The sequence below is a fragment of the Pristiophorus japonicus genome, chromosome 20 (assembly GCF_044704955.1).
Source record: "Pristiophorus japonicus isolate sPriJap1 chromosome 20, sPriJap1.hap1, whole genome shotgun sequence".
Taxonomy (NCBI): Eukaryota; Metazoa; Chordata; class Chondrichthyes; family Pristiophoridae; genus Pristiophorus; species Pristiophorus japonicus.
The window spans coordinates 30,636,525-30,655,468 of record NC_091996.1 but is presented as its reverse complement, the minus strand read 5'-3'; the positions used below and the strand labels follow the sequence as shown (position 1 = coordinate 30,655,468).

At 46.3% G+C, this 18,944-nt stretch overlaps 1 protein-coding gene across 5 annotated transcripts in view; it reads left to right on the top strand.

Moving 5' to 3' along the window:
• The first annotated feature begins 2,361 nt into the window (after nucleotides 1–2,361).
• Nucleotides 2,362–18,944, top strand: part of LOC139232464 (serine/threonine-protein kinase Nek6-like) — a 337,407-nt gene continuing 320,824 nt past the window's right edge. For 2 of the 5 annotated variants that reach the window (XM_070862692.1, XM_070862691.1), the window contains exon 1: nucleotides 2,362–2,503. The gene's annotated coding sequence lies outside the window, so the exon portion shown is untranslated. Of the gene's footprint in view, nucleotides 2,504–9,588; nucleotides 9,689–18,944 lie in introns of those variants that run through there. The other 3 variants (XM_070862690.1, XM_070862681.1, XM_070862682.1) reach the window with 3 other exon arrangements.

The following is an 18,944-nucleotide window of genomic DNA, read 5'->3' as shown; positions in this document are numbered from 1 at the left end:
AAGGGGATCCCCATTTGCATCATAGGAATCTCCCTTTTTGATTGGTTGACTGGGCCCATGTTATCCTAGGGGTGCTTGCAAATCACTTGCGACCCTGGGATCCTCGGGCCTTTACGCAGGCCTTACCCCTGTAGGCCCAGGATCGGAATAGTCCCAAGCTCCGGAGACACCAGGTAAGTTCAGATTTCTTTGTCGGTTTGGAGGCGTATTATTCTGGTACACCTTCGACTGTTAATTCAGGGCCTATATCCTTTTTTATTCAAAGTTCTCTTTTAAGCCATTATTATGCACACCGTGCTGATCATTGCATGCTAATATAGTTCATAGAGAAAGGGGATGGAAAGATACATAATCAGATGAGTGTTGATATAGATTTTCTTAACCAACAGAATACAAGAAATATAAAATATAATAAAAATAATAGTAAATTGCTTGTTGCTTTGCCCAAGATTATTTGATGAATATCATTTTTACATATACAAGGTGAGGACTGCGTTGAAAGAGAGGATTCAGAAACCCGTTCCACTAGTGGTCAGGGCCTGCACTACATTGTGACTGTTGACGTAGTAATAATGGACGTATCAAGCACAGGCAGCGGAAGGAGCATGCGGCAAACCAGTCCCACCAACCCCTTCCCTCAACGACTGTCTGTCCCACCTGTGACAGACTCTGTGGCTTTCGTATTGGATTGTACAACCACCTAAGAACTCACTTCAGCAGTGGAAGCAAGTCTTCCTCCATTCCGAGGGACTGCCTATCATGATGATTTTGGATGGATGTTGACAGGGACCAAAATTTTAGCAGCCGGAAGTACAGTTTGTGGAGAGAAAGTTGGCACCCTATGTAAGATTTTTAATAGTATATAGATAGCTAATCCAAACATTACTTTGAACAATTTTCATCAATCTTCACCTGGTGCCTTTACTTATACTCAAGCAGGTTAATCCCACTCACTGACAAGCCACATCATGTTACTTGCCAGCTTTGGCAAGCTAACAAACAAAGCAGCCCTCCTACTTATAAGTAATATAGCATCATATTTGCCTCACCATTTCTAATCCCTCATTGCTTCATGTTGTATAATCCTGTCTCAATGGATGGGACTGGTTAGAGATCTTCCCTATTGTAGTGGTTATTTTACTCCTCCACATTATGAGCTGTTCCTATCAATGCATGAGGTGATCTTTGTCTGTTATAGGATTTGTTTCCCCAGTTGAAACTCGGCTATTAAGCTTTGGAGAGTAAAAACGTTTACAGGTGCATTAAGAACGGCTCTACTTACCTGAAACAGATAACTTCTAAAACATTTTTGTGGCAGGGATTTCTGTTAGCTGTTGGAAATGTTGAATTGTCAGTGACCAGTAATAGTTATAATGCAAATGACAAACGAAGATTTTTTTATCAAAACACATGCTATGAAACTTATTTTTAAAATGACACTTGCTTTATGTGCTCATGATATAAACTGAGTGAAAGACTTGCATTTATATAGTGCCTTTTGCGACCTCAGGACATCTCAAAGCGCTTTACAGCCAATGAAGTACTTTTGGAGTGTAGTCACTGTTGTAATGTCGGAAATGCAGCAGCCAATTTGCGCACAGCAAGCTCCCACAAACAGCAGTGTGATATTGACCAGATAATCATTTTTTATTATGTTGATTGAGGGATAAATATTGGCCAGGACACTGGGGATAACTCCCCTGCTCTTCTTCAAAATAGTGCCATGAGAGAGCAGGCGGGGCCTCAGTTTAACGTCTCATCCGAAAGACGGCACCTCCGACAGTGCAGCACCCCCTCAGTGCTGCACTGGAGTGTCAGCCTAGATTTTGTGCTCAATTATCTGGAACTTGAACCCATTACCCTCTGAGTCAGGCGAGAGTGCTACCTACTGAGCCAGGGCTGATAAACTGGTTTTATAAATGCTTGTCGCACCCTCGCTAAAATATCCTCTTGTGTTTCCTGTTCCAAAATAGGATTCTTGTATGCAGAGATCTGTAGGATTCAACTGGACAAATTACAAAGTCCAGTAGAGTTTTCATAATGTTTATCTGGTCCTATGGGTCAGTCTCTGTAAAGGGACCTCTCATTTTCCCAAAGTTTCTTGATGTGTTTAATTTTACAGTGTGCCAAAGATTTTGAAACGTGTGTAGAAATAACTTGCCAGGATTTTACCCTGCAGCCTACTAAAGAGTGACTGTAATTATGATTGTCAGTATTTTATGTCCTTGCAACCTTCCACCGCCCCTGTGGCAATTTCAACATCTCTCACCCTATTATTCCACATGTCATTATTTGAGCAATAGCTTTTTATCGCAATTGGTCTGTTGAGCTCCAGTCCCCACCCTGCACGCCACGTCAGTCAGGTAGGCCAGGAGTGAATACTTCAAACATCAATGGAGATCAACGCAAGGAAAAGGAGAGAGCTATCTTGAAGTGCACACATTCCACACGTCAGCCTCTAATTCTGATTACTTTAATGTTCGACAAGTTAGCACATTTCTTGGTAAGTACGCAGTCTCTTTCTGATGCAACTTAAATATGAGCGTGCTGCTTATTATAAGTGGAAGGGGAGAGTTGCACAGCTGTGGAAAGTCTACAGTTTGTTTTACTACTGTTTTCTAGCTGCACAAAAGACGATTTCATTTTGAGGAAAATGTAAATCGCTGCTGCGTACACTTATTTTAGTGGATTTAATGAGTGCTCTTATGATCTACTCAACACATTTGAATTTGAATTTCTCACATCAAACACTTGTAGGTAAACAAATCTCACTGACAATGCAATACTGTTGTGGTTTATGGTGTGGTTAATCCACCTTCTGAAATTACCATTATCGTAATTGCTGTACATCATAATTACATAGTGCATGCCTCGCATGACAGCACGATGGGAATAATCCTTACCGTGAGATAGGCTGATGTAAACTGGAAGAATGACCATTTATAATTAGATTTACATTTATAAAATGTAAAGCCTCTTTAATATTCACCTGGTGCATATCTTTCTGGAATAAATTAGTAAATATGTTTACATTTAACTTCCTCTAGTCTTATTTATTGAGAGCATTTAAGCAGGGGAGCTTCGGAAGTGCATGTGCATGGAGGTGCCTTTTCCCATATTGATCTTATAATACATATAAGAGGGTGATATAATCATGTTTTTGGAACTGAGCGGGCTGCAATTGCAATTACAATTTTGGTTGCATCTTTCCAAGTATTGCATTCATCTGGTGCAGCAGTTTCATGTTAATTCCAAGGCACAAAGAAAGTATTACACCACAAATGTTTCCATTGAGGTAGAAAATGAAGGAATGTTGCGACTGATGAGGCCCAGTGATACAGGAAGTTGAGAATGGAAAGGGTAATACGCAGGAAGATTATTTAGTCAAAGTTTTGTTCTTTGAGCTTGAGAAGAAACAGTGTTGAGCAATTTGGTGCAAAATAATCAGAAAAGTATGTTGGACAGCGACCAGTTTTTCTGCACAATTAGTATTATTGTGTTAGTTCCCAGAAAAGAGCAGTTGCTCTTTTACCCAAAATTTCAAGTTCCAACTTAAATATTGCTTAACTCTGTCGAGCTCCAATACCACAACATGTTGGTGCAGTACCACATGATCCATCACCATTATCATAGGCAGTCCCTCGGAATTGAGGAAGACTTGCTTCCACTCTAAACATGAGTCCTTAGGTGGCTGAACAGTCCAATACGAGAACCACAGTCCCTGTCACAGGTGGGACAGATAGTCGTTGAGGGAAAGGGTGGGTGGGACTGGTTTGTCGCACGCTCTTTCTGCTGCCTGCGCTTGTTTTCTGCATGCTCTCAGCGACAAGACTCAAGGTGTTCAGCGCCCTCCCGGATACACTTCCTCCACTTAGGGCGGTCTTTGGCCAGGGACTCCCAGGTGTCAGTGGGGATGTTGCACTTTATCAGGGAGGCTTTGAGGGTGTCCTTGTAACGTTTCCTCTGCCCAACTTTGGCTTGTTTGCCGTGAAGGAGTTCCGAGTAGAACACTTGCTTTGGGAGTCTCGTGTCTGGCATGTGAACTATGTGGCCTGCCCAGCGGAGCTGATCGAGTGTGGTCAGTCGAGGACCCTAACCTTGGTGCGTCTGTCCTCCCAGGGGATTTGCAGGATCTTGCGGAGACATCGTTGGTGATATTTCTCCAGCATGATCGAATTGCATGGTAGCATGGCATTATGTAGCTATGAATCCGCTCTGATTTAATTCCCAATATCAGGTTGACTATTCAAGGAATATACCGAGAGGTGGTGAGGAGCTTCACCCCAAGGAGAGGATAGGTGGAGGATACAGGTGGAGATACTGACTGCAAAGCGGTATTCAGATAGCAAGGCTCTCAGTCAGCTGACCTGAGTTATACTGCCGACTGTGCCTGATATTTAACTCTGCTTCCCTGGCGGCTAATTTCTAGTATTGTGCAAGCTGAGCCAAGAGCAAGCATTTCCCACACATTTAAAGCCTTAAAGAAAAGTTTATAAATAAAGTTTTCATCAGAAATGGGGGGCACTTTTAAAATGTAGCTGGAGTTTTACTGTTAATGGTGTGAATCAGAAGCGGTGCAAGACTACCCAATGGAGGGAGTCTCGGATCTCTTGCTTTGGTGCTTTGAGGAAGCAGATCTGATCTGACGCCAGAGTTATACTGGCACTTGTGCACAGATGCATACCCAAAACAATTTTGCAGGGCTGCAAAAGGAATAGTATACCACCCTTGGAGTGAGAGTAAATCAGACCGGCACTCACACTGAAGGCGGTGTTGGACTTTGTCATCGATGCCTGCCCTTGCTTATAGTAGGCTCCCAGGGTATGGATAGTGGTCCACATTGTCCAAGGTCTCATCGTGGATCTTGATAACCGGGGAGCAGTACTGTGTGGAGGGGGAATGTTGGTAGAGGACCTTTGTCTTATTGATGTTTAATGTAAGGCCCAGACTCTCATACACTTCAGTGAAGGTGTCAACGATGGTTTGGAGTTCAGACTCCGAGTGTGCACAAAAGCAAGCATCATCTGCATATTGTAATTCAATGACAGGGGATGGAGCAATCTTGGATCGGGACTGGGAGCTCAGGGTGAAAGAGGTGCATCAGGCTCAAGAAAGAATGTGAAATTAAATGTACGATAATTTACTATCTACTATAACTGTTGTGGTCAAGGAAAGGGAGGTCAGTCCTGGGGAATGGAGTACATTCTGGTTCAGGCTCTCAGGTCAGCTACAGCACAATTAGATGCATTGAGCTTCCTCTACTCTGTACCAAAGCCAAAGGTGGGCAGAGGAAATGTTACAGGAACACCCTGATAAAGTGCAACATCCCCACTGACACCTGGGAGTCCCTGGCCAAAGACCGCCCTAAATGGAGGAAGAGCATCCGGGAGGGCGGTGAGCACCTCGAGTCTCGTCGCCGAGAGCATGCAGAAATCAAGCGCATGCAGCGGAAAGAGCGTGTGGCAAACCTGTCCCACCCTGCCTTACCCTCAATGACTGTCTGTCCCACCTGTGACAGGGACTGTGGCTCTCTTATTGGACTGTTCCACCACCTAAGGACTCTAAGAGTAGAAGCAAGTCTTCCTTGATTCCGAGGGACTTGCCTATGATGATGATGACTCCGCCCCAACAGTGGGTCTCAGCCATACATCAGGAGAGAATCAAGTACTGCACCAGTATTGCTGTTATTCATGTTATACTCCAGATATCTGGTGGTCTCTCTGAGTGACACTGTCATTTCAGGGGTGATTTTATGCTGTGTGTCCACTGGGAACTGGGTTGAGGTTGCCCAGATACATTTGAGAACAGACTTTTGACAAGCAGACAGATGAGATTATCATTGCTTCAATCTGGCCTGGATTTTAACATATGTCCCAGAGGAGAAGTGGCAGTGTCTAACCCACTCCATCTTCCAGTGCGGTGAAATACATTGCATAAGTTATTTTCCATATTTTTTTCTAAAATAAAATTCTCGGAAAGTAATTTTTTCAGATTGCGAGGGCAGTACATTGAGCGGAGGTCTTTAGAGCACTGTAGCCTTTTATTTGTTTTAACTAAAATCATAAATGAAACCATACGGTAAAAGGTCAAATGTTTCCATGCCGTTTGCCAAATGTAGAAAGGCAAGTGAAAACATTTGTCAAGCCCCTTCTGCTACATGTGTTCCCTGCAGTTACGATGCATTCATTCACGTTTGTGCTCACCCGCTCGCACTTTGCAATTGTTTCAGTGTATGCGCCTCCTGATCATCTGACTTTGTGTATTGGCCAGGGCACAAAGTGGGTCCCTGTTGTTTTAGGGACTAAAACTGCAATCGAACTGAGGGAAACTTTGTAAGGGTGCAGGCACACCACCACTTTCACATCGATGCAAAAGGGTTTTGCGTGAGCATTGATTCAATAGTGGCAGGATAACTTGAGAATTGCTCCTGTGTGCACAAGCGTGGGACCACTGTGATGTATTTGCAGCCATGCTCTGTACCATGTAATTACATGTAATAGCCAACAGATGGGGAAAGCCCGGGAGGCACACATTACTGCACCTCGTGCTGCCTCTCTATATAAAGCAGGCTCCCCCTGCAGGTTCCACTTTTGGAGTTTACATTAAACCTAAAGGTCACAAGGTGATCAGCTCCAGCAATGGGCCACGTGCTATTTATTACAGTGATAAGCATATGTAGCAACCACTTCACACCAACAACAGCAACCTGCCTTCAACGTAGTGCAATGTCCCAGGGCGCTTCACAGGAGTAACACCAGTTTGAGTTCATACCAAGTGTAGTGTGTTGGAATGTGCAATTCCAAATAAGATTCAGACACTGAAAGTGGGCTACTTAGCACTTGCTAGTAGTTCAGCAATTAGACAATTGCAAGTCTGGTCCATTTACTTACAAAAGGGATTCCCATCGGGACCTCGAGACTCAGCTGTAACTAAGCACGTGGTAATGGTAGACTTCTAGGATCCTCTGTGCACGTAGCTACAAACCGTCCTCATATACTTAGAGTTACCATGGTTACTATGATGCATACTTTATAATTCTTTATTAGCTCCTTGAACTGTTAGTGTTCTGTCTCTGTGCCAGTCTTTTCCAGTTCTTATCTAGCTCTGGAGTTTGATATCTACCTTCCCTCGCTGGGTCAACATTTACTCCCATGTCCACCATTCCATTCTCCTTTCTCATCGGCCAACCCTTCTTCACTCCCCCATCATTCAGTATTCCTTCTCATCGTAATAGATTGGAGTTAACTGTTTCTTCCCCAGACTGCAGTCACAGACGTCCAGTCCCCTTCCCATCCTGTATAGTGAAAGCACAATATATGTAATCCCCTCGCAACACCCCCCTAACCTCCCTCCTAATGATCAGATCCCGATTATATCCTAAATGGTACAACTGTAGTCTTGTGCCGAGCTGCATTTTAAAAGTATCCAGGCAGCTGACTGGATCTCTGTAATTATTGTTAACATTAGGAGAATGGAAACACTGTCACCATTTACTTCTAACATTAAAGGCTAGGTGTCCAGGGAGAAGCACTCTACACTGGCTTCATACACTGGCATTGAAGCACTGACCACACTTGATCAGCTCCGCTGGGCAGGCCAAGACTCCCAAAGCAAGCGCTCTACTCGGAACTCCTTCATGACAAACGAGCCAAAGGTGGGCAGAGGAAACATTACAAGGACAACCTCAAAGCCTCCCAGATAAAATGCAACATCCCCACCGACACCTGGGAGTCCCTGGCCAAAGACCACCCTAAGTGGAGGAAGTGCATCCGGGAGGGCGCTGAGCACCTCGAGTCTCATCGCCGAGAGCATGCAGAAACCAAGCGCAGGCAGCGGAAAGAGCGTGCGGCAAACCTGTCCCACCCACTCCTTTCCTCAACGACTATCTGCCCCACCTGTGACAGGGACTGTGGCTCTCGCATTGGACTGTTCAGCCATCTAAGGACTCCTGTTTAGAGTGGAAGCAAGTCTTCCTCGATTCCGTGGGACTGCCGATGATGATGACATAGGCACAGCTCTTTTGACATTGAGTACAGTGTGACCCACGACATGGTGTCCCTGGCAATATAACTGGGCCACTCTCCATAGATGCTGTATAGAAATATTCCTAGGGATAGATTTTCCAATCAGGTCTCAGGTGTTGCTCACCTGATCCCACCTGTCTTTGTGAATTTAGCTTCATTTATAAAGATTGGAGGAGCTCCTGGCGTGTACTGGGTCTGGCATTGGGAGCTCATCAAAGTAGGGATCAGCAAGTCAACGTCAGCAGCCCTTAAAAGACTGCCTATAGGACTGGTCATACTAAATTTAAAGGGGTGATGCAGCCACTTATGATAGATGCCCGCATGTGGGGATAAAAATGTTGGTGGTCTTTCTAAAGGCTACTAATTTTCTGGTAATATTCAATGGCTGGTACTATGAATATGGAGGAAAAAAATTGGCTTGTGACCGTGATGGGTTGGTGCAACACCCTGTTGGCTGGCAAGGCACAGTCAGATGGATGTGCCTGCTTGCCGGTCCAGGGCACCACCTGCACATGACAATGATGCAGAGTTCCTGGAAAGGGGTGGAGGTAGAGGACTCGGGGATGAAACTGATTGTCAATACCATGGGCAGTGCTAACACCATGTTGATAGTTACTTGTAGGATGTTGGCCTGGTCAAGGACACGAACGTTGGTGTGTCTGTCCTCCCAGGGGATTTGCAGGATCTTGCGGAGACATCGTTGGTGGTATTTCTCCAGGGACTTGAGATGTCTACTGTACATGGTCCATGTCTCTGAGCCATACAGGATGGCGGGCATTGAAGCACTGACTTCACATGATCAACTCCGCTGGGCAGGCCACATTGTCCGCATGCCAGTCACTAGACTCCCAAAGCAAGCGCTCTACTCGGAACTCCTACACGGCAAACGAGCCAAAGGTGGGCAAAGGAAACATTACAAGGACACCCTCAAAGCGTCCCTGATAAAGTGCAACATCCCCACTGACACCTGGGAGTCCCTGGCCAAAGACCACCTTAAGTGGAGGAAGTGCATCCGGGAGGGCGCTGAGCACCTCGAGTCGCGTTGCCGAGAGCATGCAGAAACCAAGCGCAGGCAGCGGAAGGAGCGTGTGGCAAACCAGTCCCACCCACCCTTTTCCTCAACGACTGTCTGCCCCACCTGTGACAGGGACTGTGGTTCTCGTATTGGACTGTTCAGACACCAAAGGACTCCTGTTAAGAGTGGAAGCAAGTTTTCCTCGATTCCGAGGGACTGCCTATGATGATGATGATGTTACTTGTAAACAGATGGTACAGCTCGGCCCCTGACTGCTGACCCAAGGCCTCTGTAGCCAGTCTATGCGGTCATTGCCAGGTAGCTGCACCTCTGCCTATTAATGTGGATGGGATGGTACCGACAGACGGGAACAATCTTCCCCTGTAGCCCGACTATCCGTCATCCCTCCATTGCTCCTCCTCTTCCTCCAAACAAAAGCAAAAGAATGCAAACAGAAACGTGATACGAGCGGTTTAAGTGTTTGTACATTAACTTTACTGATTGGAAGTTGTACCTTCCTGTGTCCTTTTGAACTTGAGCAACAGCTATTGGAATCATTGCAGTGAAGTGTTTACTCTCAGCTGCCGGCAAACAAAGACGAGCTTAATGTGTGAGCTTGGTGCTCCCTCCCCGAAGAAGATATGTTACGGTAAAATGTTGTCTTTAGTTATGCAAATTGTTGCACAGTTGTCTCTGTTCTTGCATGTGATCTAGCTTGTATAAACTTAATTGAACTTTAAGCTTTAAGCCTTCTTCTTAAAAATAATCGGGTGGTGAAAGCAAAGGGCTGAATTATACAACTACGTTTAGCTTTCTTGGAAAACGAAGGGGGGAGGGTCCAAAATTGTTCCGTTTCATAGCCCCGTTAGTGCTTCTGGGGGCGCTGATTGGGCGCAGTGGCATTTTCACCCAGAGGTTTGGGGGGGGGGGGGTGGGGCGCTGTCCCAGCAGTGCCGCACCCCGCGATTAACACCCCGGGCCGGCGCGCAACCAGCAATGATGTCATCAGCGTGCGCAGCGACACTTCACCGTCTTGCGCTGACTCCTTTGCGCCCCGTGGGGGAAATTGCCCCAAGGGCCGCTAGGCAGGCACAGACGGATGTCGGTGGTAAGGTAGCTTCGCGGGTCGTGAAGTTGCCGTCTATCCGCCGCCGGGGCGCCCCTAAAAAGGGGGGGGCCTTTAGTGACCCGGGCCGCCATTTTTATTTCTCGCCTGTCTCTTGTTTCGGCCCGACAATGGCGGCTCCTCGCATCGACCATCATGCAGCCCACCGCTCCCGCCGTTTTTGGTGCCGGGCTGCTGGCCCAATTGATCGCGTCCATGGCGGCAGAGTGTGCAGCGGCCCTTCCCGTTAATTGAAGGGGAAGGGCGTTGTAGCGCGTCGGTGCGACACAGAGCACCCGTGTAGCGCTGGACTCAGCTCGTGTTGCCGCCCCAGGAGCGCCCCTCCAAGGAAGCGGAGCACCGGGGACAGCGCTCCGCTTTCTTTTGAGGGGCGTACGGCCCAATTCCACGTCGGGGGGCAGGACCTCCAGGCCGGGCACGGGAAGTCCCGGCCCCGGAATGTTACCGCCCCCAATCGGGGCGAAGGGCAATTTCCAGCCCAGAAAGCCTCTCCAGACCACAATGTCAAAAATGCACCCAAAATATAATTCTTGAGATTATTAGGAGAGGTTTATGAATGAAGAAATGCCTCTTGTGTTGCTTCAGGCAGCTGTTGAAATTCGGCTCAGAACTCAGCCGAGATTTATTCAACAAGAAGAAGAAAATAATATCATCTCATTTGTTGAATGGTTCGGCTACCGCCTGAGGGCCATGATCCAGATCGAGGGCCATCTCAAAGGGACATCCCCGTCCTGACTCTGCCTTGAGTGCCCAGCCACTTTTGGCAATGGTCTATGTCAGAGAAGGTATATGGATTTAAAATGTTTTGGTACTGATCATCATCATCAGCATCATCATAGGCAGTCCCTCGGAATCAAGGAAGACTTGCTTCCACTCTTAGCATGATTTCTTAGGTGGCTGAACAGTCCAACACGAGAACCACAGTCTCTGTCACAGGTGGGACAGATAGTCGTTGAGGGGAAGGGTAGGCGGGGAGCCTGGTTTGCCGCACACTCCTTCCACTGTCTGCGCTTGATTTCTGCATGCTCTCGGCGATGATACTTGAGGAGCTCAGCGCTCTCCCAGATGCACTTCCTCCACTTTGGTCAGGGACTCCCAGGTGTCAGTGGTGATGTCGCATTTTATCAGGGAGGCTTTGAGGGTGTCCTTGTAATGTTTCCTCTGCCCACCTTTGGCTTGTTTGCTGTGGATGAGTTCCATGTAGAGTGCTTGTTTTGGGAATCTCGTGTCTGCATGCAAACAATGTGACCTGCCCAATAGAGCTGATCAAGTGTGGTCAGTACTTCAATGCTGGGGATGTTGGCTTGGACGAGGACGCTGATGTTGTTGTGTCTGTCCTCCCAGGGGATTTGTAGGATCTTGCGGAGACATCGTTGGTGGTATTTCTCCAGCGACTTGAGGCGCCTACTGTACATGGTCCATGTCTCTGAGCCATACAGGAGGGCGGGTATTGCTATGGCCCTGTTGACCATGAGCTTGGTGACAGTTTGGGGCCTGGTCTTCAAACACTCTTTTCCTCAGGCGGCCGAAGGCTGCACTGGCACACTGGAGGTGGTGTTGAATCTCATCGTCAATGCTTGCTCTTGTTGATAGAAGACTCCCGAGATAAGGGATTCGGTGACGATCAAAACAATGAGCTGTGATAATCATGCTGCTGAAAGTGTGGTGGGGGCGGGCTTTGCATTATGTTGACTATTCCATTGTATTCCCTTAGTTAATGTAAATGGCTGCAGGTTTAAAAAAACAGGTTAACCGGTGGATTAAAATGTTCAAAATATTATCTTTGTTTATGAATGTTTCCAATCATCTCATTATCATACCGAACTTTATTTAAAGATTTATTGTACTATAGTGTTGCGCGCTGGTGCGTCAAAGTGACATTTGGCATCTGGAACTAACATTTCCTAAGAATCGCTGCCACATCTTGCAATGAGCAGAACACGTTCTTTATCCACTGGTTTAACTGCAAGCAGCTGGAGTCCCTCCATCTTCTTTGCATTAATCCTCAGCGTTTACAGCTGTTTGACTCCAATGTTACCTTAAACCTCGTTGATGGGCAAGCCCCACAGAGATACCGTGCAGTTCAGGTCACGCCGACCCAAACTGAAGGAGATTCTTCTCCAGGGTTTCGGCAGAGGGGCTGCCCGAGCCTGCCTGTGTAGTGGGAGGCATTAAATTACCCGCACAGCCGCTGAACTGACTTTTGATTAATAACCGAAATGTGGAGGCGATTCGCAACTGGCGTTTATACCAAGCTGATGCAAATCTCCTGTGTTGCATTGCCAGACGGAGCACCGGTGTAAGAGGAAATGTTCAACTGCATCAGAATTATCAGCATGCAACAGCTGAAAATACACAGCGAGTGAATTTACATCACCGTGTAATTTGGGTAGTTATTCATCATTACGTTTATAGATTGTGAAATACTCGCCTTAGGTCACAATTATTACGGCTGCAATAGTGACACGAGGCAAAGAAAGTTCTCTGATACATTAAGAAGTCACAATACAAAGCTCATAAATGTGTTATAACTGCAGTTATTGTGCAACATTTGGGGTTTTCTCAGTCTGTCCCTTACTATACGTGCGTAATATACTACTTGCTGAATAATGTGAAGTATTTCCGTGAAATAAAATTGTGCAGTTTGGAAATGCAATAAAACTAAAGAATTTAAAAATGTTTCATTCTTGGGATGTGGGCGTCACTGGAAAAGCCGACATTTATTGCCCGTTCCTAATAGCCCTGGAGAAAGTGGTGGTGAGCCGCCTTCTTGAACCGCTGCAGTCCGTGTGGTGAAGGTGCTCCCACAGTGCTGTTAGGGAGGGAGATGCAGGATTTTAACCCAGCGGCAATGAAGGAATTAAATATGTACGAGACTGTCAGTTTAAATTCTATGTGCTGATAATTTCTTGCTTGCATGCAAACAACTTACTGTTTACACAGAGAGGATACATGTTAGGGGTCAGTCGTTTCTGCAAAATGAACGATTGAATTGCATTAGTTGGGTAGAGCAGCTGCTTATAGTTTATTAGTAAAACATTTTTTTGGATTCGGCTAACCACAGTGGGAGCTCTCGATCTCACTGTAAAGCTTCTAAGTACAGATGGTTAAGAAATGTTTTTTTTGAGGGCATTTATTTATCCCCTTTACCATTAGGTCCTTCCAACTCTATACACCATTCCTGATTGAATAACAGCCATCTGGTCTTAGGGTGACCAGTGCTACCTTATAACGGGATTATTCTTTTCCCCTTGGAGTCAGGCCAAGGCTAAGCAGTTCCTGCTGATATCCAATGTGGATTGAGAACTTGCCTTGTATGACATTGAAAGGCTGCTTCCTATCACTATGTAACATAATACAGGGCAGTATGAGGAAGTGCTGCATTATCGGAGGCGCCATCCTTTGGATTTGCAATTTAATGTGGATAAAGAAAGAAAGACTTGCAAGACCACCGCTCATCTCAAAGAGCTTTACAGCCAATGAAGTACTTTTGGAGTGTAGTCACTGTTGTAATGTGGGAAACACGGCAGCCAACTTGCGCACAAGCAAGCTCCCACAAACAGCAATGTGATAATGATCAGAGAATCTGCTTTTTTGTTATGTTGATTGAGAGACAAATATTGACCAGGACACCGGGGATAACTCCCCTGCTCTTCTTTGAATTAGTGCTGTTATGTATGTAATAACTCGATAGACTGAATACTGTAAACTAACACAGGTACAAACCTGGCTCTGCTTTATTAGGGCCCAAAGTGATTACATTACAAGATGGCTTGCCTTTTATACCTGAGCCACACACGTGTGCGTACAGCCCAATGACCTCCGACAGTGGCGCCACCTGGTGGCTAGTAACCCCAAGCAGACATACATGACAATATCCCCCTTTAAGATATTAGTAACAGTGTTTTTACAAACTGAGACGGTCCGGAGGGTTCCGCTCCCGAGTTGAATGTCTCAGTTCAACTCCAGCCTTGGGCGAGCGTTCTGAGTCTGTTATGACCGGGGGCTTGGTAGCCGATCTGATGGGAGTGGCAATGACCATGTCAGTGATTGAAAGTCCAGATTCATTGATGACAGCAGAGTCCTCTGATGACTGAGGGTAGGTTGGTTGGTCACTGATTGTGTCTTCCTCAGACTGTTCCGGTTCATCCGTGTCCCGCAGCTTTATCCGATTAACATGTTTCCTGCATGTTTGCCTTTTCTTGAGATGTCGATAAACACTCTGTTACCCTCCTTGGCCATAACAGTACCAACGATCCACTTGGGACCTTGACCATAATTCAGTACATACACAGGATCATTAACAGAAATGACGCATGACACAGCAGCACGATCATGATACCACTGCTGACTTTGACATCTGTATTCAACATGATCGTTCAAGTCAGGGTGGACAAGAGAGAGCTTGGTCTTGAGACCTCTCTTCCTCAACAGTTCAGTAGGGGGGACCCCGGTAAGTGTGTAGGGTCTCGTCCTATAACTAAGCAATATGCATGACAAGCGAGACTGCAGTGAACCTTGAGTTACACGTTTCATACTCTGCTTGATGATTTAGACAGCACGTTCTGCTTGATCATTAGATGCAGGTTTGAATGGTGCTGACCTCACATGTTTGATACCATTGAGTTTCATGAACTCTTGAAACTCCAGACTAGTGAAGCAAGATCCGTTGTCGCTTACAACGATGTCAGGCAGACCATGAGCGGCAAACATGACACAAAGGCTCTCAATGGTAGCTGTAGATGTACTGGATGACATGATTATACACTCTATCCACTTGCAATATGCATCCACCACAACTAAAAACATCTTTCCCAGGAAGGGACCTGCAAAGTCGATGTGGATCGTGGACCATGGTTTAGATGACCATGACCACAGACTCCGCGGCGATTCCGCTGGTACTTTATTTAGCTGCATGTAAGTGCTGCACTGATGCACACATGATTCCAGATCAGAGTCAATTCCAGGTCACCATACATGAGACCTGGCAATGGCTTTCATCATGACAATACCGGGATGAGTGCTATGTCGATTACGTACAAATTTCTCTCTGCCTTTCTTAGGCATAACAACACGATTACCCCACAGTAAACAATCTGACTGAATAGATAGATTATCTTTGCGACAGTTGTAAGGTTTGGTCTTATCACCCATTTTCTTGGGTATGGCAGACCAATCACCACTGAGGACACAACGTTTCACAACCGATAATATCGGGTCCTGGCTGGTTCAGGTCTTAACTTATTGAGCCGTGACAGGGGTTCCTTCACTTTCAAAAGCATCCATAACCAACAGTGGGTCTGCAGGTTGTGGCGTCTCCACCTTGTGGGCAGCGGCAGACGGCTCAGTGCATCGGCACAATTCTCGGTGCCAGGTCTATGGTGAATGACATAACCATAGGCAGATAATGTCAGTGCCACCTCTGGATGCGGGACGATGCATTGGTATTGATACCTTTGTTTTCCGAAAACAATGAAATGAGTGGCTTGTGACCTGTTTCCAGTTCAAACCGAAGACCAAACAGGTACTGATGTATCTTTTTAACCCCATACACACAGGCTAATGCTTCTTTTTCTACCATGCTGTAGGCTCTTTCCGCCTTTGACAAACTTTTAGAAGCATATGCAACACGTTGTAGTTTACTCGTCTCATTAGCTTGTTGGAGCACGCAACCAACTCCATATGACGAAGCATCACAGGCCAATACTAGATGCTTATACGGATCATAATGTACCAGCAGCATGTTACAGCAAAGCAGGTTAGTAGCTTTCTCAAAAGCTTTATCTTGAGACGCACCCCAAACCTAGTTGTCGCCTTTTCCGAGCAGCGGGAGTCCAGGAGAGGCCTATAAAAAGCCCAGCGTCGAGGAGAGGCGGCAGTCCGAGCAGCGGGAGTCCAGGAGAGGCCTATAAAAGGCTCAGCGTCGAGGAGAGGCGGCAGTCCGAGCAGCGGGAGTCCAGGAGAGGCCTATAAAAGGCCCAACATCGAGAAGAGGCGGCAGTCCGAGCAGCGGGAGTCCGGGGGAGGCCTATAAAAAGCCCAACATCGAGGAGAGGAGGCAGTCCGAGCAGCGGGAGTCCGGGGGAGGCCGATAAAAAGCCCAGCGTCAAGGAGCCAGCTGGTGCAGCTACAGCAGGGAGAGAAGGCAAAAAAGAAATAGAAAGAAATCGAAAGGTGACATCACAGCCAAGGGGGTAAGTGATTGGCTGGTGATTGGTACGTAGTTTTTCTTTTTCTTTTCTTTATCAGTAAGTAACCTTTAGCATTGTTGTTGCCAAATTAAGTTAATCTAAGGGTTAAGTCATGGTAGGACAGCTCGGACACGTGTTATGCTCCTCCTGTACTTTGTGGGAAGTCAGGGATGCTTCCGGTGTTCCTGACAACTAAGTGTGCGGAAAATGCATCCGCCTGCAGCTCCGAACAGACTGCATTGCGGCACTGGAGCTGCGAGTGGATTCACTCTGGTGTATCTACGATGCTGAAGTGGACGTGAATAGCATGTTTAGTGAGTTGGTCTTACTGCAGGTAAAGAGTACACAGCCAGATAGGGAATAGGTGACCAACAGGAAGAGCAGTACAAGGAAGGTAGTGCAGGAGTCCCCTGCATTCATCCCCCTGCAAAACAGATACACCACTTTGGGTACTGTTGGGGGGATGACTAATCAGGGGAGGGCAGCAGCAGCCAAGTGCATGGCACCGTGGGTGGCTCTGCTGCACAGGAGGGCAGGAAAAAGAGTGGGAGAGCGATAGTGATAGGGGATTCAATTGTAAGGGGAATAGATAGACGTTTTTGCGGCCGCAACCAGGTTGGTATGTTGCCTCCCTGGTGCAAGGGTCAAGGATGTCTCGGAGCGGCTGCAGGACATTCTGAAAAGGGAGGGTGAACAGCCAGTTATCGTGGTGCATATAGGTACCAACAATATAGGTAAAAAATGGGATGAGGTCCTACGAGATGAATTTAGGGAGCTAGGAGCTAAATTAAAAAGTAGGATCTCAAAAGTAGTAATCTCAGGATTACTACCAGTGCCACGTGCTAGTCAGAGTAGGAATCGCAGGATAGCTCAGATGAATACATGACTTGAGGAGTGGTGCAAAAGGGAGGGATTCAAATTCCTGGGGCATTGGAACTGGTTCTGGGGGAGGTGTGACCAGTATAAACCGGGCGACTGCACCTGGACAGGACAGGAACCAATGTCCTAGGGGGAATGTTTACTAGTGCTGTTGGGGAGGAGTTAAACAAATGTGGCAGGGGGATGGGAACCAATGCAGGGAGACAGAGGGCAGCAGAATGGGGGCAGAAGCAAAAGATAGAAAGAAGAAAAGTAAAAGTGGAGGGCAGAGAAACCTAAGGCAAAAAGCAACAAGGGCCAGATTGCACCAAAATTCTAAAGGGGCAAAGTGTGTTAGAAAGACAAGCCTGAAGGCTCTGTGCCTCCATGCGAGGAGTGTTCGGAATAAGGTGGACGAATTAACTGTGCAGATAGCAGTTAACGGTTATGATGTAATTGGTATCTCGGAGACATGGCTCCAGGGTGACCAAGGCTGGGAACTCAACATCCAGGGGTATTCAACATTTAGGAAGGATAGACAGAAAAGAAAAGGAGGCGGGGTGGCATTGCTGGTTAAAGAGGAAATTAATGCAATAGTAAGAAAGGACATTAGCTTGGATGATGTGGAATCGGTATGGGTGGAGCTACGGAATACCAAAGGGCAGAAAACACTAGTGGGAGTTGTGTACAGACCACTAACCAGTAGTAGTGAGGTTGGGGTCAGAATCAAACAAGAAATTCGGGATGCGTGCAATAAAGGTACAGTAGTTATCATGGGTAACTTTAATCTACATATTGATTGAGCTAACCAAACTGGTAGTAATATGGTGGAGGAGGATTTCCTGGTGTGTATTTGGGATGGTTTTCTAGACCAATATGTCGAGGAACCATCCTAGACTGGGTGATGTGTAATGAGAAAGGCCAATTAGCAATCTTGTTGTGCAAGGCCCCTTGGGGAAGAGTGAACATAACATGGTAGAATTCTTTATTAAGATGGAAAGTGACACGGTTCATTCAGAAACTAGGGTTCTGAACTTAAGGAAAGGTAACTTCAATGGTTTGAGGCGTGAATTGGCTAGAATAGACTGGCAAATGATACTTAAAGGGTTAACGGTGGATAGGCAATGGCAAACATTTAAAGATCACATGGATGAACTTCAGCAATTGTATATCCCTGTTTGGAGTAAAAATAAAATGGGGAAGGTGGCTCAACCGTGGCTAACAAGGGAAATTAAGGATAGTGTTAAATCCAAGGAAGAGGCATATAAAGTGGCCAGAAAAAGCAGCAAACCTGAGGACTGGGAGAAATTTAGAATTCAGCAGAGGAGGACAAAGGGTTTAATTAAGAGGGGGAAAATAGAGTATGAGAGGAAGCTTGCCGGGAACATAAAAACTGACTGCAAAAGCTTCTATAGACATGTGAAGAGAAAAAGATTAGTGAAGACAAACGTAGGTCCCTTGCAGTCGGATTCAGGTGAATTTATAATTGGGATCAAAGAAATGGCAGACCAATTGAACAAATACTTTGGTTCTGTCTTCACGAAGGAAGACACAAATAACCGCCCGGAAATACTAGGGGACCGAGGGTCAAGTGAGAAGGAGGGACTGAAGGATATCCTTATTAGGCAGGAAATTGTGTTGGGGAAATTGATGGGATTGAACGCCGATAAATCCCCAGGGCCTGATAGTCTGCATCCCAGAGTACTTAAGGAAGTGGCCCTAGAAATAGT